We start from the raw sequence: 22,488 nt of genomic DNA on the forward strand, positions 1-22,488 counted from the left end.
TGGATCAGTCTCATGCTGGCACCCATCTGAGATCAAGCCTGGTGAAGCAGATATTTTTCACACAAGGAGGAGATCTAGTGCTACTGAATCACTGGTCTTCCTTAGTTAGCTGGGAGCAGAATTCACAAAAATTGCTGTTGGCATCCGTCTGTCCTGAGAAACAATGGAGTCAAACCACTGTATTAGCAGCACTGAAGTGACTTCCCCAGGGCACCAGTCTGGGTGGTGGGTCTCGAGGTTCTGGGATGCCCAGACCATAGATGTCAACTTACAGATTTGAAAAGAAGGGACCAGCAGCCTCAAAAATAAGGGATCAGCAGCCAAAATAAGGGATTTTCCAAGCACAGGTATGTTCAACTTCTGAGCCCCTCCGAGCCAAAGGCAGAAAGCCCAGTCAGCAGCCAAACAAAGCCTCAAGCGGTGGTTCCCACAGCGCAGCAACCCGGCAAAGGGGATGCAGCAAGGAAAACCACCATCACCTCTCCGCTGGGAAGCGCTGAGCAAAGGCGAGTCCCCAGGCAACGCGGCCGATTTGATCGGCACAAGGCATGCAAGCTCCACCCCCCAGTCGTTCTTAGACTCCTTATTGGGTGAGCAACGCAGCCAAGCAACACAGTTGGAGCCTCCCTCCTCCCTGGCCGGCAGGGAGGGAGGGAGAGGAGCTGCTTCCTTTGAAACCCGGGAAATTTAAGGAACATCATCAGTAAGGGATAGCAGCAGGACACGGCGCTGGGATAAGGGAGTTTCCCGCCAAATAAGGGACGGTTGACAGCTATGGCCCAGACCACCTCACTGCTGTGATCCCAAGGAAAGCAGAGCAAGACGTTTGGACACCAGCTTGGCTGCAGCTGCTGAAATGAAGTGTACAAGGTGCCACCCAACCGGCTTAGGGACTCTGCTCCAGATGTGTGTATCGTTTACTCCTTTTCTTCTCCTGAAGATATCTTCCAAGGCAGTGGATGTTTACAACCAGTGTTTTCCTTCTCCTAGATGGGCTTCCTACCCAGATTGATGAGCCTCATCTGCCCCTCACTTCCCTCTACAGCATGTGCAGAAACCGCCTTCTTGACTGTTGGACCCACTCTTGGTCTCATCTGCTCCATCTGCCAAAGTCTGTGTTTGCCTGCAGTGGAAGCCCTAACTCAATGAGGGTTTGAGATCCATCGGCTCCCCTCAACCTGGTTTAGTCGGCCAAGTCAAAGTCGTTCCCGGGATGTGGCCGCTGTTGTATGCTGACAGCTTCTAAGAGCCACAGGTGAGAGTTGAGTGCAGGGTGGGGACCAAAGGTGGACAAACTACCACTGAAGGAGCACGATGTATCCCCCACAAGGTATTACCCCTCCCCTACCACTCCATAATGTATTAGATTTAAGACAGGGTGGTATCCACCAGAATAATTCTGCGATGCCCGACAGAAATATACATATTTAAAAATAATATAATGCTAAAATCTCCTGTCCTCTGAGTAGAGTTCACTTTCAATTCTACCCAGTTATTTGTCTGCCTGATCAATTTGTGTGGTTACCAGAATGGCCCATGTTTTAGAGACAATATTGCTGTCTTTTCCTTTTGTCTTCCCTGAGCAGAGTAGCGATATTTTTAAGTGGCAGGAAAACTGACTTCTGTTTCTTTGTTAACTGTGCTTCACAGGGTATGCTTTTCTGCTTTTTAAAGCCACCAACTCTTTTTTTTTTTACTATAGCACAAACTCACCTACAGTAAAGAACACATATGGCAATATTATACTTCACTTCTCAGGCCAGCCCCTAACAATGCGCTCTGAGTTTTAAAGGACTTGGCTTACAAACATCTACTGTCAGATCAAAGTTATTAGCAGGCTAGTCTGCAAGCATTTCTTTTATTTTCTAGTTTAAGCCTGCGTCTATATTTATTTGCATCCCTTAAGTGAAACCAATTTTCTTACATTTGCTAATTTCCCTGGATTTGCTAACTATGCTTTTCATTTCCCGAGTCTTATACTGTAATGTCAGATATAGGACAAGGCTTCAAATACTACTTTAAAGGCAGGAGAAAAGAGAAAAAGGAAACCTCAGTAAGGCAAAGGACCCCTGGACGGTCAAGTCCAGGTGACTACGGGGTTGAGGTGCTCATCTTGCTTCAGTCCGAGATGTCCACAGACAGCTGCCCAAGTCATGTGGCCAGCAGGACTAAACCGCTTCTGGCACAACGGGACAGTGACGGAAACCAGAGTGCACAGAAATGCCGTTTACCTTCCCGCCGCAGCAGTAACTATTTATCTACTTGCACTGGTGTGCTTTCAAACTGCTAGGTTGGCAGGAGCAGGGACAGAGCAACAGGAGCTCACCCTGTCACGGTGGTTCAAACTGCTGACCTTATAATTGGCAAGCCCAAGTGGCTTGATGGTTTAGACCCAGCGCCACCCCAGTATCCGTACTGGGTTTGTGACACTTGCATGCGAAGTAGACTATAATTCCTGTGTTTTACACGCACACACACACACAATTCCTATAATTTCCAAAATAAATTTTATTTTGTAAAAGCAATGTGTATTATCTGAGAAAAGGTTTAACTGTAACATTCAAGAGTTAATTGTATGCACTTCTAGAAATTATAACATTTTAATATTAAAGCTTTTATCTCAATTTCTGTTTGCTTTGCTGAAACTACAAACATGAAATTGTTCTTAAAATTTAAATATTTCCTCCCCTAGCTACTTGCCTCAAAAGTTCAAGAGAACCACAAAACTGGAAGGAAAACATAGTTATATCCAAAGTTAGCCCTGCTAACCCATAAGCCCTGTTATACCCATTTAAATTAATGGACATGACCAACTTTGGTCCATTAACTTAGATACAACCCTTAATGCTTAAATTCCCTTTATGGTCATGTATTTCCTTTCCTGTATTGCTGCATTGGTACTAATGATATGAAAGGCTTCTTTTTGCAGTTAAGGGTTTGCACTCAGGTTTACTGAAATGATGAAATAACTTCTCAGCTAAGAGCTACAGCAAGAGACCCAGGCACAACTTCCTGGCTTTAAGTACACATTCATTTCCACAGGTGAAATGTCCATTTCTTTGACAGTGTGGTGTGTATTTAATATTCTGCAACTCCTATCTGGTCACAGAGGATCACACATGATATATTTGGCTAGGTGTGATGACAGGGAGAATAGATTGCATATGTATGCACCAACAATATGCAAAAATAGATTAAAAGACAATGGTAATTCAACTGAAAAAGGACAGCTAGAATCAGAAACTTAGTGGGGGAAACGGCAAAAATATACATATATCCTCATAATTTCAGGAAAAATCTGGGGGGGTGGGAGTGGGGCAGAATCACTGCTGTTTCCTGAAGGCAACATCTGTGCGCCACGTGGAGTGCTGTCCCCATGCAGCTGGTGCTGATCTTCCCAGGCAGAGGAGGCCAGCTCAGCTCCAGGCAGATACTTCTTGGGAGCCTCAGTCTGCAATGCAATGCAATGCAATGCAGAGGGAAATGCTCTCCCCCCCACCTACTGCCTTTGTATTTGCTATTGGGGAGTGATGTCCGAGCTGTAAGGGGCAAGGAGATCTAGTGGGAAATCAACAAATGGGCAGATGTCTAGATTGCATTTTTAGAGGGGAACAAGAATTGAGTCAGATGAGAAGATTGGAGCACAGTATAAAATCAAGGCATCAATAATGCCCCTGCTTACAACTTCTTTATTAAAGAGCTACTCCAGCTTGATTTCTTTTTTGAGGACTGTATATTGCAGGAGTATCCAACCGAGGCGTGAAAATTCTGCCAGATTCCAAGCAAGTCTTGTCTCCCTTCCTGCAGTTTGGTTAGGACACCAGACTGGTTCCTTGTAGACATGCTGCACTGTGGAGGCTTCTATGTTGTGTGGTAAGAAAGAATCACCACAGACATGGCAGTTTCTCTTTTTGCGTGGCAGAATGAGTTTTGTTTCAGAGGTGTCTATGCGCCACTTCAGCACAAAGGTGCTCAGGTCTCCTTACACATTAACGCAAACCTCTACCGTGTAACCCAATGGCCAAGGGTCTTGGCTGGGCTAACAACATCACACCCTTAGAGTCCAAGTTTTCAGATCTGGAACAGCTCCCCACCTGGGGACCTCCACCCACAATCAAAAGGAAACACAGTGGGACCTTGGTTCTTGAACTTGATCTGTTCTGGGAGCCCGTTCGACTCCCAAAACCATTTGAAAACAAAGGCGTGGCTTCCAATTGGCTGCAGGCGCTTCCTGCACTGAAGTGGAAGCCGTGCCAGACGTTCGGCTGCCCCAGAACACTCACTTCCGGGGTTGCGGCATTTGGGAGCCGATTTGTTCGGCAACTAAGGCGTTGGGGAACCAAGGTGCTGCTGTCCTGCTGACCATGCCACCCCCTGGGGGGTCTTTGCTAGGGCCTCTCGTGGGAGGGGGCCCTTTGCCAGGGCCACAGGAGGAAGCTCACGGGGAGCTGCAAAGGCTCCTCTGGGCCTGGGAGGAGCCCCACTCTGAGCTGGCCAGGGAGGCTAGGAGGGGCAGTGGGGCCCATCTCCTGCACCGGCTGCCCGAGGGGCATAGCTGTCAACCTTCCCTTTTCTTGCGGGAAATTCCCTTATTCCGGTGCCGTTTCCCGCTGCTATCCCGGATTGTTAGATATCCTGTAGACTGTCCCCGGAACAGGTGAGGCTGCTGATCCCTTATTTTCAAATCGGAAAGTTGACAGCTATGATCACAAGGTGCAGCCAAGATATGCTAAGGGGGCAGAACCTCCCTTAGTCAAGCAAATTTTATTTCCCCGATGACAGCTGCCTTTCTTGGCTACACCCATGCATCTGATATTGGAGCATCTGGTTCTTCCTGCCTAAGTGCACAGCCATGCATTTGTCCCGTGGTATTATCCCATTATTTCGTGGTAGCCGAGCAGTTTTTGGTAACAGGAAGCCCCAAATTCAGACTGGAAACCTTCCATAGCTGTCAACCTTCCCTTTTTTTTGCGGGAAATTCCCTTATTCCGGTGCCGTTTCCCGCTGCTATCCCGGATTGTTAGATATCTCGTAGACTGTCCCCGGGACAGGTGTGGCTGCTGATCCCTTATTTTCAAATCTGAAAGTTGACAGCTATGCCGGGGGGGGGGGCTTCCCGAAGAGAACCCTTCTTCACTGCAGATCCCAGAGACCTCGCTCCGCCGGGGACCCTCCTCTCCCCCCCCCCCATGGCGGGGCCCCAGAGGCCTCTCACCCCGTTCCTCCGACCGGGGGCCTCTTGCCATTGGGGGGGTGGAGAGGGGAGAAGGCCGTTCTCCGCCCCCCCCCCCGGCCAGGCCGGCCTTCTTCCCTCAGAGGGAAGCGCCAGGCGCCCCCTCCCCCCCACCTGGAAGGGGCTCCGTCCTCTCCCCCCCCCCCCAGTCCCCAAGGGAGCGCGCGCGGACGGAGCGGCGAGGCGCGAACTTGGCGCTTCTCCTCCTCCTGCCGGCCGGGCGCCTCCCGCCTCAGCCGCGCCGCCGTACATCCGGGACCCGCCGCCGCCCTGGCCTCGCGCTTGCCTCCTCCCGAGCCCCCCCCCCTGGGCCGGAAGTGACGACGGCCAGGTTTCCCCCACGCGGGCGGGCGGGCGGGAGCGAGGCGTCGCGTGCCCCTCCCTGCTCGCGCGCTCGGAGAGCGGGGGGGGGGGGAGCGTGTGGGGCGCCCGCGCGCGCCGAGGAGAAGGCGGCCGGGCGGGCCGAGTGCGCCAAGCGCCGCGCGGGCCAACGGTCTCCCGTCGGGTGCCTGACTCGCGCACGCGCGGTGACGCGCCGGCCGAACCCCCCCCCTCCCCCGCGCGCGTCTCTGTCCCGGGAGTGGGCGGCGGGCTGTCCGTCAGGGTCTTGGCGCCGCCCCTTCCGGCGCGCGAGGCTGGGCCGGCGCCTGCTGGTCTCCTCCCTCTCTGTGTCTCTCTCCCTTTTGTGAGTTATAGCAACGGTTGCCTTGAGAGCCAGGCGCCATAGTCACCGTAGTCCTGGCGACTGTTACCCACCAACAACAACGGCTCCGCTCCGACTCCGCCGCCGCCGCCGCCGCCTCCTCCTCCTCCCGCCGCGGCTCCTCCTCACCCCCGTCCTCCTCCTCCTCCTCCTCGCCCCGCGGCGCCTCAGCCTCGCCCACCACCACCGCCACCACCACCACAGCCAGCGGCCACAGCAGCGGCGGCGCCCCGGCAGCCCCCCTCAGCCCAGGTGAATATGCCGCTCGCGCCCCCCTCCCTCGCCCCCTCCCTTTCCCGGCCTGGCTCTGCCCGGGGGCGGGGGGGGGAGAGAAGCGAAGGCCGGCTGCCCCGCGAGAGCGACGCGCGCGTGGAAGAGAAATCCCCGCGGCGGCGGCGCCCCCCCCCGCCCGCCCGGCCTGCTTGGCGTCCTCCTCGCGGCGGCGCCCCCTCCCCCCGCGGAGGAGTTTGGAGGGGGGAAGGGAGGGGGCGCCGGGGGGGGGCAGAGCTTTTTGTTTGCTTCGACCTGCCGGCTTGGTGTGGGGTTTTATTATTTTTTGGGGGGGGGTGGAGTAAGGTCACAAACTAAACAACTCTGCGTGGGGTTTGCAATAATAATCATCATTGGCAGCAATGCAGGGAAAAAAAAACCCTTTTGGTACTTGCCTGCTGTTTGCCCTGCCGAGATCCTCGGGAGCTGCGATGGTGGTGTCGCGGGGGGAGTCAGGTGCAGCGGCGGGCGGTCCGCATCTCCCTCCGGGTCTCGCTGCGCTCTCGCTTCGGATTCAGCAGCCCAGATCCCGCTCGCGCTCTCGGAACTCGCGTGCGGACCTCGGGCTCCCGTCGGGGTTGCGAGGCTCTGGGTGAACTTTTCTCTCCTGATCCTCCTCCTCCTCCTCCCCTTGCTGCCTCTTTAACCTCTTCTGGGCCTTGGGGGGAGCAGGTTGCTCCTGTGCCTTGGTCATTGGCGTGCAAACAACCCTCCTTGGGCTGCAAATCACTCTCCTGCTTTAAACACCTCGCTACATAAACACAGGTTTAGTGGGAGAAATCTTGCAGAAATTCAGTTTTTGCATGCTCGAGTTTTAATCCAAATTGACTGCCTGTGCGTAACTTGGCTATACTGTAGCTTGCCCACCTGGAGTGTGCCTGTGGCTGGTAGAGAATCTGCATTTTATGTTTTATTAACTGGTGCTTTGGGATTAGAGGGCACTCAAGTAAAGAAATTAAATTTCATTTTATTTATGAGACTTATTAAACATGGGCATGAATTAAAGAGGGGGGAAACATGTACCTAGAATTTTTATTAATGTAGTTTTTAGTGGTATCTTACTGTTTTTACTTGCAACTTTTTAATTCCCCCAAATTCTGAAACTGATCAACCATAAAGAATTATGAATCTTCTGAACTTGAAATATCTGTGTATTTAATCATTTTCTTGTTGTTAGTTAAGATCTGCAGATTAGTACTTAGAGCATAGGGTAATCACTTTTTCTTTCTGGACAAAAGGTAACATTTGTGATGCCTCTTCCTCAGTGGGACTGCTTGTTGATGTTGATGTTCAGTTACTTTGCACCTGACCCCACTCCCTTTTAATATAGCCCCAAATCACCTTTCAATGAGTAATGCTAGTCATTGGAGTCAATGTATTATTTAGATTATAAGCGTCTGTACCTATGTGTATGCTCAATTTAACTCAGTTAAATAGGACTTACTTCTGTGTAAACATGCATAGGATTGATCTGCATGGATACTAATGACATGAAAAGTCTTGTTACTTCACTGCTTTTAATTATTATGATTTTTGGAGAGGTGCTAATGTTTCTTAACTGGAGTCCTGTAAATTTTGTTGATTCTTTATAAAGAACCCTAATTTAATTGTTAATAATTGTTATTCCTCTCATTTGTGAAACCTGCATGGAACTGGTTGTTGTTTGTAGCAGTGCCAACAGAAAGATATTGATTTATTTGACAGAGCAACCCCTGAAGAATGTGGCAGTGTCTATTATTCCTTGAATTGTCAAGTGCAGAGCAGATTAGGTTAGATAATTGATGCTTTGGTAAAGCTGGGACTATTTTCTGACTATTTGTGTGCCACATAGTTTTATTCCATAAACATATCTTACACCTTCTATACTAAAGGTACATGATAATTCAATGAAGATTGAACAGGAGAAGCAATACATCATTCTCCTATTACACATTAACATTTGAATATTGAATACAATTATTTTGTTTGTGCAGAAGATAAAGCCACTTCAGAATATAGTTTACCTGTTTATAGTCTTTCAGGGTGACAGTGATTTTCTTCATTCCTCCTATTGGTTGCATCCACCTGTTGTCTTATTTTAGATGTTTATAGCTAGGAAACGGATCTGATGATTGTCTTCTCTCTAGCACATTTAATACAACAGTGCAGTCCTTGATCAGCGAGATTAGTCTTCCAAAGGCAGAAAGCAATAGGATAGCATATTTGTCTAGTCTGGAAAGTTTAGTAAGATACCTTATGATCTGATAGTTCAAGGAGGGAACCCTTTCCCCACCCACTACAATCCCCCAACTAAACAGATTAGGGTTGTTTTTTGGGGGGAGGGGGAGGGAATGGAATATTTGTGTCTTCTAATGACAGGTTCAGTAGCCATTCTTGTTACTGCTACTTCGGTTCACAAATGTTGCTAAATTACTCTTAGCCATATATAATTCCTGTGGTATCACTGTTAGGTATAAGATACCAGAATTGGTGCTCTGATACTTACTGAGTTGATCCCTAGGAGGCAGAGTAGATTTGTTTGCCTGCTCAAGAGTCAAATCTATGGCATTGTGAATCAGAAATGCCCTTTCCTCCTATGATTTTTTAAAAAGGGAACCTTCTTCCTTGACCCCCCCCCCCGCATGACCAGCATACCCCTGAGTGTGTATCAATTTTAATTTATTTATCTTGTGTATTTATAAAACAAATTAGTTTTTGTTCTTCCTGTGCTTCTTGAGATACTGTGTACAGTTTTTGTTCTATCCTATCCCAAGAGCTAAGGGCATTTCATGAGATGATAGTTCAAAAGACAAACATCTGAACATACATTAAATCCATGTTTTTGTTCTTATTCCAATTTCCCAATTTCCTAACTAACGAGAGCTGCAGCTTCCAACCAAATTTAGTACTCCCACCAATGGCCCACGTTTCCTTGCTTATCTGATGCTTGCACCTATTTGAGGGTATAAATACCCCCTTTCCAAGAGAAGTGTAATGTTTACCCACTATTATAGCAAAGATCCATGTTTTTATTTACTGCCGTGTTTGTATACTACATGGTTGTGATATGGATGTCTACATATTATTAAGTAGAACTGAAACTGAAGGAGTGTCAGCACCCCCATCGTTCAGCCTGGACACTGAGGTCCAGCGCTGAGGGCCTTCTGGTGGTTCCCTCACTGCGAGAAGCCAAGTTACAGGGAACCAGGCAGAGGGCCTTCATGGTAGTGGCACCTGCCCTGTGGAACGCCCTCCCACCAGATGTCAAAGAGAAGAACAACTACCAGACTTTTAGAAGACATCTGAAGGCATCCCTGATTAGGGAAGCTTTTAATGTTTAACAGACTACTGTATTTTAATATTTTGTTGGAAGCCTCCCAGGGTGGCTGGGAAAACCCAGCCAGATGAGCGTGGTTTAAATAATAAATTATTAATATTATTATAAAACTGGAAAAACTCTTCTGGGGCTGCATAGCCAATGTTCAGTTACTAGGAATTGCACATAAGGGTGCATTTGTATAGTCTCACATGTAGGCATATCCCCTACCCCCTCTTACATATATATTATACATACATGCACACAAGTACATTCCCTCTCTTTTGTACTCTTTATCATGTGTATACATCTGACATGCAAACAGTTCTTGCCCTTTCTTTAGCATCGTGTAGCACCTGATTTGCGCATACAGTTAACACTGTATTCAAGTAATCCTTGGCTTGCTGTGGAATTTTGTGGAGGGGAGCAGCATCACTTTCCCCTTGGTTCAGCTTGAATGGAGAAGGCTGATAGAAAGTGGGTAGTTTACGGAAGTGCCTCACACTAAAGAGGAACCACTGCATCCATATGGGTCACCAGCTGTAACTTCAAACCTTGGGGGAAACAGTTGAATCTTGCTTACTCAGAGAGTGATTGCTCTTCCCATGTAAGGAATACTCAACGTTTCCCTCAAACCTCAGTTCTGCAACTACTGTTTAGGACTTCACTTGGGTGGAAGGGGTCTGTGTGTGTGTGTGTACGTGCGAGGAGGAGCAGCAGCAGCAAAAAGTTGCTGCTCCTTTGTGTAAGCCAAGGTCATTGATCTTCCCATATCTTGTTAGCCTCTTCTTAGATCTTCACCTGTGCTGGAGCCTGCTGGAAGTGATACAGTCCCCTTCCACAGGATACCAAATAGTTACTGAAATACACATTGTAAATATGATTTGGGTCTTGGTTGTCACCATCTACAAGAAGGAAGCTGCTGCTGCAGGGGTGGTGGACTTGTAGCTCTGCCGTTATTGGACTCCAGCTGCCTTCAGGCCCAGTCTGTGGCAGTAGCTAGGAATGCTGAGTGGTGGAGTTCAGTTAGTAGTATCTGTTGGGCCAGTGAAAGTGGAAGACCTTTCTCCTGGCTTCCTATAGCGTTTTCACTTCCTCCTTCTCCTGGAAGCCTAATGGAGATAAGTTCCTGTGGCATGTAGACCTGTCCTGTGGTGAGGAAGAAAGAGCCATAAAACAACTGTGGGATGGGAATGCGCCAAGGGACATCTGCAATAGGACAAAATAAGTGGGGTCTGGTTTTTATGGGACAGTCACTTCTGAATAATTTAAGAGACAAGTCATACATTCATTGCAGGAATGTGACAGCCCTTGTGTAAGCCGCTTAAAATCACTTTTATGATTTAAATAAATAATTTTGATTAAATAATAATATTCATTAGATTAGCATTCTGAAAAGAAATAGGATAAACTATACTTTGAGCATTTCAAAAATAAAAATGTCCAACTTAGAAATCTCCAAGAGGATTGTTTAAGCTGTCCAAGTATCTTACTCCATCGCTGAATAGTTTTTGATGTTTTTCTCCAGACGCCTAACTTAAATTTATCTTGCTGTAGTCTTGTTATTTCTTTGTTAATGTTTATATTGTGAATGTGCTATTTGTGAGATCATGCATCTAGAAAGGCAGCAAGTTGCAGGTACATTTCTGATATGATCATGGTGTCTGTAAAGAAACCCTTTAGCATAATTGGGGAGCAGCAGTATTTAAAACTCTGTTCTAGGGGTGAGAAATGCTCTGTGTGCAGTTGCGTACATCAGGGGTATAGTATTTTGTCTTTATGGACGAGAATGGAAAATCCCTCTCTGTGTGAAGCTCTGTACCACTACCATGATGCCTAAAGGTACATTGGACTGCAGACTGGTTACTGATCTCTCATAAGTGAGTTTGATTTTTGGGAGCTGCTCGTTTGGGCAGGAAAAAGAATGTTAGTAGGCATTTTAGGCCTTCTTGTTGAGAAACTATATGAACATTTAGTGCCTGATTATGCTGATTCTGTTATTGCCCGCCCCATTTCTTTTGCAAGTACTATTTAACACATTGTTTTCTACTTACTTTTAAAAAATTGTTCCTGTATATTCATTATACTTTTGTATATTCCTAATGACTTATCCAGCAGAATAGCAGATGTTATGCTAGCCGGTCCTGACAAGAACAGTTGGTATTTTTAAAAATACGTGCAGCCTAGAGTACATAGCTGAAAAAGTGTGATTAAGGATGGATTTAAATTCATCTGGTGTTATAACCTCATTAAAACTTTGGATTTTAGGCACTGGTGCTCTCTTCATGTTCACAATATTTTAAATGGATTTTTCCATGTGGTATAAATAAAAAGCAAGGTAGGAGTCTTAAAAGCCTGATCCTAAAGATTTGTTGTAATTTGGAGCATAGGATAGACTAATACTTAATTGTTCCAGCACCACCCAACTAATGTATAATTGGCTTGCAGAACTGCATACTCAAGCACTAAAGTAGGAATATTCTCCTAGACTTTGCTGTGTTTAAATTATCTTTTACTTGACAATGATTATGAGAGAAAGTTTACATTATTATCCTATCTGCTATATCTTTGGATTCACATGGACACTTAATTCTGGAACACTGCTATTTTGTGAAGTCAATATAGTCTAGTGAATAACTGACATGTATTCATGTGAAAAGCCAATGCAAGTTGTGCATGCATACATTTTAAAGTTTGCTGAGCTTACATTGGGCTGAACATGCATCAAACCTATGGTAGAAAAAGTCACTTTATTTGTCACCTAAGATGAGTAGGAATTTTCTGCATGTTGGGGTGCTTTTGTAAATTAGAGTTTTTCCCCCAAATTTATATTTTTCACAGGCTTTGGAGGGAATATGATCATCATGCTTATTGTTGGTTTCTCTGTGTTTTTTATAATTCTCTTTTTGTTAAATGTGATGGGTTTTAAAATTGTATATGTTAGTTGCCTAGAGACTTTTTGTATTGGATAACAAATCAGTTATACAATAATTAGTAATAACAGATAAATTTTCTCCCTCAATGGTCAACCAGCATTCCCAAGGCAGTTTACAAAATCTTCCTCTTAACCACCTCCTACAGCTCTTGGTGTGCATCAGATATTTTGCATGAGTATGTTTGCGTATAGTAAATGTAAGTGTATTTTTGGGCTATGACTTGCAAAGCTAGTGAAATGATTGACAAGGTATGTGGCTCTCGGCTAAAGATGGCTAAAAGTCACCTTGAGCCTGGGAAAAAAGTCGTCATGTAAATGCCAAGTTATAAATTTTCAAAAAGGATTAACAGTGTGATTGAATTACCGGAAATGTTAGTGTTTCGTTAAATACAAGGTACTACTCAAAAAGGTAGAATAAAGTAGAATAATCTTGTATAATATACAAGCCTGAGAGCACTCGTTATAGGTCAGGGAGAGGCATCAAACAGCACCCTACCATTATGAAACCTTAAGGTAACCACTTTAAATCAAGTGGTTCTAGTCACATTAAATTTGGCATAAATAGTCTATGTGGTGGACTTTATAAGGTTCAAAAAAATCTTTTGAAACTGTTCAGGATGCAACAGTTTAATGTTTATCATCTGAAGTGCTGTCCTGTTTGTTATCATTTTTTGCTCCTGTAACGTGCCGTCTACCATTTCTACTGGATTAAATAGTATAAATAAATAAATAAATGTAGAAAATTTAAGGGATTTTAACTTTTCCTTGTTTGATGAAACAGTCATGGTCATTATAATCCAACATTGTACAAATCTGGAGCAGATATGGGAGGGTGGAAGGAGTGGAAGGGGAAGTACTGTTGTGCTGGCAGAGGTCTATTCTGCTTGTGCAAGGATTCTGATGGAATACAACCTGTGTTCATAACAATATGAGATTTTAGTTAAGACTCGAATTTCAGTTTTAAATCAGCCAATTAAGTAAATGCAAGGTATATTGCTACATATGCTTAGGGCCAGATTGACTCTTCTTGAGTAAAATCTGTTCTCAAAAGAACACTGATTGCCACCATACTGAGGAGGTGTAAAGCTAATGAAACTAGGAGGATGTCGAAAGAGGGGGAGTGAGTGGGATTGTATGTGTGCAACAGATTGATTGTGAAGTACTCAGCTCTACGTGTGGGGATTGTGCTAAGTGCCTGTAGGAGGTTGGACCGACAATGAATGGACTCAAACAAGTCCAAGAGATCTTGATAGCTAAATAAAGATACCAACTTGGTCTTCATCTAGTAAATGCTGGTGGTGGTGGTGGTGGTGGTGGTGATGATGATGATGATGATAATAATAATAATAATAATAATAATAATAATAATAATGGAGTGTGTCATGGCTAAACACAGAACTGAACTGCCATTGTCTGAATAATCACTTTTGGTAGTTCATTGTTAGACCTACCCCTTCCTGCTCCCTGCTCCTTCTTTTTTAAAAAAACAAACAAACAATAGAGTTATGAACTCAAAATCAGAAGAGGTAAGAAAGTTAAAAATTTAATCATGCACCAAAAGAAGGAAAAAGAGAAAGAAAGAAATTATTATTTTACGTGCCTAATCTTAACTTCTGCAACATGTAAAGAGTAAACACACTTATTGTGCTTGCTTACAGTTTAGCTTCCCTGCATACATGTTCTGCCTTGGACTTCTATCCTAAATTGTTTTTCTCTGCAGTTGACACACGTAAAAGGAGCCAGTGCTATATCAGTTCTTAATATGCTTTTAAATTCTAAATTCTGATTATCGTAACTTCTTTCCTAGATACAGAACACAGTTCTATCAGTGTTTCACAACAAATTGTTTTGGTGTATAAATTCCAAATTTTAATTTTGACAGCCAATCCCTTGCAAACCTTATTTTAGTCTCCCAAATGCAACTTTGTACATGTTTACCTACAAGTTAAACCAGCAAAGTGATTAACTAATTTACTCTTATCAAAACATCAAACTTGTTATGCTTATAAATTCTAAGAATTTATTTATTTTAAACTGAGCCAACTTGTTACATAGTCCAGTCTTGTGCATGTTTGGAATGACAGCTGCAAAATCATAACTTAAGGACTTGACCTCTTCTGGAAGGGTCCCCCACTTGACTTTGAAGTCCACCAAGTGGCCCACATCCCATCTCTAATGTTCCTAAACTTTAAGGTAACTTGAATCATTATTCTACTTGGTAAGTTCTAAGCTTTGGAAGGATCATGCGTAAAAACATGCTAAGAGCAGGTCACCTTTGCCAAACTATCAGTGTCAGCAGCTGAAATTTAGCAAAAGTTTTAATGAATTCTCAGGCTGTTATATAACACCTCAATTTTGATATTTGCTGTGGTTTTCATTCCCTTTTCAATCTGCCACCAGAGGGTCAACATTTCACAATGTTACTTTAGAAACTCAAAATAAGGCTGGTAAGATTCACCTGTTCCACTCTTAACATTTGTGGAATCATGGAAGTATAAAGTCTACTATTCTAGAACTATCTGTGACTGAATTTGAATGTCTTGGAAGTTATATAGGCTGTTTGTGCTGCTTTTCCTGGAAATCTTACAATTCCTGTAGTCTGCTACCATAGACTTGATCTTTAAAAGTTCTCAATTGCTGTGGAGTTGCAGTATTTGATTACAGTCACAAGTGAGTTCTTCTGGTTCATCATTAGGAAGTGAAAATTGAATTGTGTGAACTGGGAGAAGTAATTCTGAAGAGGGAAATTATATATACATGTCTCTGAGTTAAAACACGGGAGGCTAGAACTATTTAGATCACTGCTTTGTGGTGGAACAGAGTGAATGTTAGCCTCCCTACCTGCCAAAATAAAATGAAATATTCTAGATTGCACGGGAGGGAATGCTAGTGTGGTATAGAAATAACATGGGAAATTAGGGTTCAGATCCTCACTCAGGTATGAAGCTCACTGGGTGACAATAGGTCTTTCGCTGTCTTTTAGCCTAATCTACTTCACATGGTTATGAGGATTAAATGGGGAAGGTAAGAGAATCAAATATGCCCCCTTAGCAACTTGAAGGAAAGGTGGATGAAATAAAAAATAAAATAAAATAAATCCTGGTCCAAAATAATTTGCTAATATGATACAAACACATTTACATATGGTTATAATCTCTGAAAATTTAAAATATGACCTTCATCAAACACATTGGCTTGGCTGAGCTATAATGATCTCTTCCCTTGTGTATCCAACTTCACTGAACCTTTCCTGGTTTGTTTAAACCACAGTTTCCTGTGAGGTCTGAACTGGGAAACTAGTTTAAAGGCTGTCAAAGGCAGGATACCAAACTGGGATCATTTCCCCCCTCCCTTGTCTCAGCTGGGATAGCTCAGCTGGTAGAGTAAGAGACTCTTAATCTCAGTGTCGTGGGTTCAAGCCCCACGTTGCGCAAAAGATTACTGCATTGCAGGGGGGAGGGTGAAGTAGATGACCCTTGTGGTCCCTTTCAGCTCTACAGTTCTATGATTTTATCACATCTTGTGTTCAACCATTTGTGGTGTCTCCCGTTTCAAGTGTTTGTGTCCTGTGTGTGCAGAGAGGGCAAGGTGGAGGAATGAACCCAAAAGCCCAAGACCTGATTGCCTACAGTGGGCGTGGGAGACCTCTGACCTTGGCGGCTACATGTGTTCCTCAGCCTCATTTTAAATGGTCCCAAGAGCTATCAGACTCCGGTTCCTTTCTCATCCTTGCATCCCTGTTCTTGTGTTCTGAATTCCACAGCCTTCTATTAAAGGGGGAAGAAATGAAGCCGTCATTTAATTCTGGTGAACAACTAGCAGAACATCTTTTTAATACTGTTTGTTTCAAAAAGTAGTTTTAATTATGAACTAATGGAATGATTCCTTCAAATAAATCCCACAATTCTGGCTCTGACCAACCACTGGTGTGTTGCCCCCAGAATATCTCCAAGGGAATGTGGCAGAAAAGTTCCCTACATGTTTGAGGATAGGGAAAGAAATATTATCTAAGACCTACAGTACAGGTGATAGAAAGCAGACTTTTCAAAATGGAGGAAATGTTAAAATAAGGTCTCTTCTCTGATATGGATAATTGGTAGCTTTGGAGATCGTTATTAAAGTTGTTCTTTTTCCACTTTCAATTTGCCATTGCCATATTTTAACTGTGGAGTTACGATCAGAAATGAGTTTTAACAGCAGCAGACTGATATGAAACAAACAAAAAGAACAAGCTTTTAAAGTATTTAAGATACTTATTTTCAATGCTAATTTTGAGGGAAATTCTCTTGCATTTAATCTGACAAGTTATAAATTAATCAGAAATATTGATGGAACTAAAACAAACTTTCAAACTGATTATTAAGAAGATAGCATGCTGTTGTTGGTTTTTTTAAAGCTGGGTTCTTTGTCAGAGGAATAAAGGCTTACTTTAAGTACCCCAAAGTGTAATTTTTAGTTATGAATGATGCTATTCATCTTATCTAAGAATAAAGGGAGAAAACTGCATGTTTACATTCAAAAGTAATGTTTTCCCAACATGTACATTAATCAGTTGATGGCATTATTTATGGGATTTAAGCACTGGTGGATGTGAGCAGTATTTGTGCAAGGGTTCCCAGGTGCAGTGTAGCTCGGTATTTTGAAGATCTAAGATTAGGTGGAAAGACTCCGGTTTCTTCAGCTGGTGAGGGACAGATGGTTGCTTGAAACAGGTGTCACTTTTATTTCTCATGTATTGTGTTGGGACTTCCAGTGGCTAACAAAAGGACTGCCAAAAGCATGTGGCAATGGCATCATCTGCATTTTTAATTAGCAAAATGTAATCTTATGTTTTACTTTTCTTTGGGAAGCATTTTACTTGGCTGAATGTTTTATTAGTCTCACACTTTTCGGAGCACATTCTTATACTTTAAAAAAAGCCCTAATCCTCTTAGGAGGTGGTTGTTTTTAATAAAAAGGAGTGTGCATGTGTGCATTAGAAATGTAATTTAGCAGTGTTTCAGTCTATGCAGGTAGAGGTGATCCTAGTAATTTGCTTTATAAAGCAAAGAACAGTACTACTTTTATTAACATTCATTTTGATATAAAATTAATGACAGCCACTCTGAACATATATTGCTCCGAGTATTGGTTAAAGTCAAACTATAAACTAAATTTACAGGTCAAATTTCCACACAGTGTCTTTTGAAGTGGTGGTTATTCTTCAGTGGGTGGGTGGGTTGTTGATTTTTGGCCTGAGAGCAAAATATGTAGGCTAATTTGTCATTGTTACTCTTTCACCATCTAATGTGTGTATCCTATTAAAGTTTATATACTAAAGCACACTTCAATTGTAAGATGGGAAGGTGGAGTGTGTGGCCAGGTTCACACCTTTGTGAGCCCGCAGGCTTTGGGGGGGGTGGTGAAAAGTTTGGTTTTACGATTATTTTTTGCGTAGTGTACGCTGAATCCATTAGACTAGGGTAGGGGGCGCTAACTAACTAAATACTAAACAGAATGTCTAAATAGTATAGGTTCTGTGCACATAAAATCGGCAGCTGCAGGACTTTGACTTATTTTTATGCTGCTGTCAATATGCACAATTTGCCCAGAGATTATATTCTTACATTTGTGTGATAAACGTAACTGTGTCATGCAATATACTAAGTGATTTTTTTTTACAGTTGTTCTATGTTCCTACATAATTCAGCAAACTACTAATCTGTGGACTATTCTTCTATGTAGTTCTTAAATATGTATACATTTCTGTTAGGAAGATCAATGTCTGTGTTCAATGATTGGTTGTCATAATTTGAAAGGAGAATTGCAGTCCAGTCCTGTTTATGTAAAATAAAACTGTGTAGAATGTGATTTACCCATTAGAAAACATACAATGGATTGTAAAAAGGTAAAGGTAAAGGGACCCCTGACCATTATGTCCAGTCGTAGACAACTCTGGGGTTGCGGCACTCATCTCGCTTTACCGGCTGAGGAAGCCGACATTTGTCCGCAAACACTTTTTCCAGGTCATGTGGCCAGCATGACTAAGCCACTTCTGGCGAAACCAGAGCAGCGCACGGAAATGCCGTTTACCTTCCCGCTGGAGCGGTACCTATTTATCTACTTGCACTTTGTCGTGCTTTCGAACTGCTAGGTTGGCAGGAGCAGGGACCGAGCAACGGGAGCTCACACTGTTGCGGGGATTCGAACTGCCGACCTTCTGATCAGTAAGCCCTAGACTCTGTAGTTTAGACCACAGCACCACCCGCATCCTAATCTCTTTAAAATGTAACATTTATCATGTTGATCCCTCACCCCCCCCTACTACTACTACTAATTTTATTATTTGTACCCTGCCCATCTGACTGGGTTGCCCCAGCAGCTTCCAACATATATAAAATCTGGGCAGCTTCCAACATATATAAAAACATAATAAAACATTAATCATCGAAAGACTTTCCTCTACTTACTCTCAGTGTTTGTGCTTCGGGCTGCGTTAACTGAGGGTCTAAAGAGAACAACTTACTGCTTTATTTCTTTCCTCACTGAAGAAAACAGGTGTGATCTGAAATATCAGCTCTTGTCCTCTGAATTTTGGTTGTTTAAAGCATACTTCAAATCACAGCCAAGTAGTAGGCTGATCTGACGGTGCTGTGATGCCAGCTCTTCTACCAGCAGAATATAGTCATAAATGATATTTTGTGTGCTTCGAAGCACAATTGCTCTAGAAGTTCACAGAAGAGCACTAACGGACAATTTCCCTATATCTCTGCAATGGTGCCACCATCCACCCTCAGTTATATTTTATCTGCACAATCAGAAGCAATTTCAGGAAGGAAAAAGTCATATTGAAAAATACAACTTTCAAAATGGCAACTAGGCATTCTGTTTTGGCAACTGTAACCCAGTTTAAGGAGCCATTTTGCACCTAGCTTATATATCTGAGTTTCTAACACCAATCTACATCACATCTTTGGTTGATGTAACATTAAGATGATGTTTACTTTATTTTCACAAAATTAATACACCTCAAAACAGTTTACAAAAGATAAAACAGAAAAATGAAGAAAAATGTTTAACCCTACTTGAAAACATGCGAAAATTAAATTACTAAAACTACCTTAGGATTGCACAAGTATGATCTTTGAAGTAGGAGCATAGGATTCTGTTGACACCCCATTGCCACTGCTCCCCATTCCGCCTCCAGCGCCATCTGTATATCTTCCCCAATGCAAGAAGGCTTTGCAGCAGAGCTTTTCTGTTAAATGAATCAACGTGCATCTCTAGAGCTACAGACAATTTGGGAGTCTAACGTTTATGGTTTTGCATTGGTTAAGTTAATGTAAGATTTCCATGAGTAGAACTATCAAATCGGCAGTAAATGTTCCAAACACCTTCCAGGTATACTAATATTTTATAGTCATGCTTACACAACACTTCTCTTTCCTATGGCTTTAAAAAGATTTTTGGTTTTTTTAATAACATTTATGGAGCAGATTGATAGAAAGAGGTACAGTTTTATACCCTCTTAAATTTGCAGCAGGTGGACACAATGTAGCTGATTCATTGTAACTTGCATAAACGGAAGAAGAAAACATTTTTTAAAAGTTGAATCTAATTTGCCCAGGTTTCTTGTTTTCTTTCATGTATTTATTTTTCTATGGGTCATCCAGATTGAAAACCAGTATTTTCTACATTAAGAAATTGTTATATCTCAGTACTTCAGAGGCTTTAGACTTGCTAAATTCACAAAATTAGCAGTTGACGCATAAGTCATGGAAATATTTTGGCTTTTGGTTTTCATGTTCAAGGGAAGACTAATCCATCAGTTTGCCTAATTTGTATGAAGTTTGTGGGAGGGACATAATTTATGATGAAGTTCTTTAAAATAAACATTTGCTACTGCACTTGCTCAGGACACATAACTGTAAAACATATTTTGGAAACAAGTCCTTCTGGAATATGAATGCTTAGGGAAATTTGGTTTAAATGATGTGCAGGGGAGCAACTTCCCAATCTGACCAGGACTCTTGTCCTGGAGGACAGGCTGATGGGGTCTGGTAGGGCTGGTCTAATAACTAGCAGTCTGGTAATTAGCATCCTTTGTCATAACGAACAAAGATCTGAGAATAGGTAACATTAATATAAGTTACTATGAGTAGATGAATGCTCTTGGAAGGTACTAGAGTAGCAATGGAGACAATTTAGTTGTTGTTTTTTTAATTGAGGTTTTGTTGAGAAAATATAACAATGTAGCAATTAAATGTTTAACCATGATGTTTCCCAGAAAGATGGTGGGGTGGGGAGAGGAGGGGTGTGTGTTGACTGATATGTCTGTCGTGTGTCTTTTGGCTTTGAAGGGAGGGAGGGGAGCTGCTGTCAACAGAACACTTGGAAAGAATAAAAGTTAAAAGTAGGGAAGAAATAATAATAATAATAATAATAATAATAATAATAATAATAATAATATTTTATTCATATCCCGCCCTCCCCAGCCGAAGCCGGGCTCAGAGCGGCTAACAACAATAAAATAATACAGCATTCTAAAATCAATTCATTATAAAATTAGTTCAATACTCAACTTCCCCATTTGTGATCTGTCAAGAAAGAAGTTTTTGAACTTGTGGAGGATGGGTGAGAACTCTGGGGAATCCTGGCCATACAAGGAGTTATAAATCAGAGCAAATAGATGCTTGAGGTATCAAAGGATGGTCCTGGAATGGTGCTTCCAAACACAGGAAAGACGATAGTCTTCTACCAGTTAACAAAAGGTATCATTTGGCTTCTCGTTGGCCTGGTCCTTAGTGTAAAGTGCCCTTTGCTAATTGAGATTCTCCTAACCAATTTGGTAACTGAGTGATGAGGCCAGATGCCTGGAATAGGGTTGATGCCATACAGTCTCAGGAGGTGACTTTAGCTGAATATCTCCTGGCATCACCCCTTGTCTAGATCAGTGGAAGTGTTTCCGCACAAAAGCTGGGTGTAGTTACAACCTACTGTGCTTTGTCTGGCCATTTCTGCATGAGGCTCAACCTCCAAATGAAACTCTTCAGAATTGTGTGGAGGAGCTAGAAAAATGGTAGCAGAGCTTTGTTCTCTTGGCATCACAACTGGATTCATTATATCCAATTGGAATATAAACTGTAATCTAGAATTCATGCATCAGCGTTTCCCATTTTCTTAGAGTGAGAGATGCTTGTTTCTAGTATTTATCATTGCCCCAACCCAGTAATTGCCTTGCATGGAAAAATAAAAAAAATAAGAACCTTCTGCAGGTGTAGAGCTTTGCACAGGCATGAATGCTAATCTGTCTTGGCTATGATGTTCAAAAGTTACCTGACAGTTATAAGTTGCTGACAAACTAAGCTAACATGATGTGTAAAAAAAAAAAAAAAAGAAAGAAAAGAGAAGCATGAATTGTGGAAATATAAGACATGGGTTGCTTTTTTGAAATGTGTGTAAAAAACATTGTCATTCGTCTCCTTGAAGCATGATTTATTTCTGTGTTAAATTCAAAACTCAGACCTTATACTTAAGTTTCACAATTCTCAAATCTGTACTAGGTTGCCATGCCAGGCAATGGACTGCTCATATATTAGCTATTGACCACATATTATTTGCCTGTCATATTTTCAAAGAAATCATGATAATGCTTTAAGAATTGTTATGCTGCCTATTTAGCATGTGCCTTTTAAAATGGCTTTTGTTTTGTAATAGTTGCTGTTACTTCCCTTCTTTTTTCTATTTTAATTTGCTTTAAAAAATGTATCTGTAGACTGACCTAGTCTGTCAAGATAAAAGCCAAATGGAAGAACTGTTCAGCCAATCATTCACATTTATAGGAAACATTTTAAAAAATATATATGCAATTTTAACAAAGAAGGGAAGGCGAAGAATATATATGCATTGAATAATACTAATAGTAACCAAGAAACACTATCAGTTCATGTTACGGTTACAGTAACTATCAATACATGCATATTTTTTTTAATAAATAATTTTTATTAACCGACCAATCAAATCAAATCACATCACATAAATTCCGAATTACAAAGCCGAATTTTAAATTTTGT

At 42.6% G+C, this 22,488-nt stretch overlaps 1 protein-coding gene across 5 annotated transcripts in view; it reads left to right on the top strand.

Moving 5' to 3' along the window:
* Positions 1 to 5,883: 5,883 nt before the first annotated feature.
* RFX3 (regulatory factor X3) overlaps positions 5,884 to 22,488 on the top strand; it is a 113,393-nt gene continuing 96,788 nt past the window's right edge. The window contains exon 1 of one of the 5 annotated variants that reach the window (XM_081845037.1): positions 5,884 to 6,188. The gene's annotated coding sequence lies outside the window, so the exon portion shown is untranslated. The remainder of the gene's footprint in view (positions 6,189 to 22,488) is intronic. The other 4 variants (XM_081845039.1, XM_081845035.1, XM_081845038.1 and 1 more) reach the window with 4 other exon arrangements.

The sequence above is a fragment of the Podarcis erhardii genome (assembly GCF_964252035.2).
Source record: "Podarcis erhardii genome assembly, chromosome: 17".
NCBI classification, from domain to species: Eukaryota; Metazoa; Chordata; class Lepidosauria; order Squamata; family Lacertidae; genus Podarcis; species Podarcis erhardii.